Source organism: Bradysia coprophila, unplaced genomic scaffold, assembly GCF_014529535.1.
Source record: "Bradysia coprophila strain Holo2 unplaced genomic scaffold, BU_Bcop_v1 contig_138, whole genome shotgun sequence".
NCBI lineage: Eukaryota > Metazoa > Arthropoda > Insecta > Diptera > Sciaridae > Bradysia > Bradysia coprophila.
Genome location: NW_023503409.1, coordinates 7,148,062 through 7,149,224, shown reverse-complemented (window position 1 = coordinate 7,149,224; position 1,163 = coordinate 7,148,062).

Here is a 1,163-nt window from a genome sequence, read left to right as displayed (position 1 = left end):
GAATAATAATTTTCGGATGTTAAACCTTTGACTATGAACGGAAATAAAAGTACAAACGGAGGTCGAAGCGTAGCCAGATGGGGCTCGTGTGAAAGCTACTACAATTACCTTTCGATTGACACTAAACGAGACCTGCTTAAAAACTTGACTGTCAAATGGGGACTATGTTATACTTTCATCTATTCCTTACACAACAAAAAAAGAATCACGAAAAAAGCTTGATTATTCCCTGAGATTCTACTAACCCCGTTTTTTTTTTGGATTTTTGAAACACAGTGGTTATGATTTATACTTAAAAAGGAAACGCAACGCAAAACAAAAATGAAAAGTAACGTTTTCAAATGTTTGTTCACCTCTGCTTTGCCTCGGTTTCTCTACTTCGCCTCGATTCAACAACGTTTACACATAAAAACTGGATTTTTGATGCGTAAGCTATGTTAATTCAATTGCTATTGCATTTACATGAAATGAGATAGCGTTTCTGACTCGAAAAACTAATATTCTCTTTAAGGCCAGGTGAAGGTGGTATAATATCGCAAATGTTTACATCCGGTGTAAGGCGCCTTAATCTGGTCTTAAAGAAAGCATACGCATCTTGCAAGCTATTTTTTATCGACTTTTATGTAACCTAGTGCGCATATATTCATTTCGCGTAAATATTCATTCTATGAAAATTTGAAATTGCTAGATTACGTAAAATCTTGTTGCTACTTGGAATTTTGCGCATACGATGTGTTGTCAACCTCGGCTTCCCCCGAGTTGACAATTTTCACATCTGTTGAGCAAATTTCTATTTAGGCGGACGTTAGCAAAATAGCTGTTTAATCAAAGATAAAAAAGAGTGCATTTTCAAGATAAATAAATTAAAACCATTTTATATTCAAGCGGACCAAAACCATCACATTTTCTCAATTTTTCTTTCCATTTTTTCGTCCAGGAATGTGTGCTTTCTCGGACGTTTTACATTTAACAAAATCATATACGGTTTTTGACAAATGTATAAATTAGCAAAATTTTTCTTTATTGATTAAATGAATTCGGCTTCCGTTTCATGTTTATACTAACAATGTCCTATCTGTCCCATGGATCGATAGATATGCTGTGTACTGGATACAACATTTAAGCAGCACCTTTATTGTCAATGTATATGTTTCTCCCTTTTG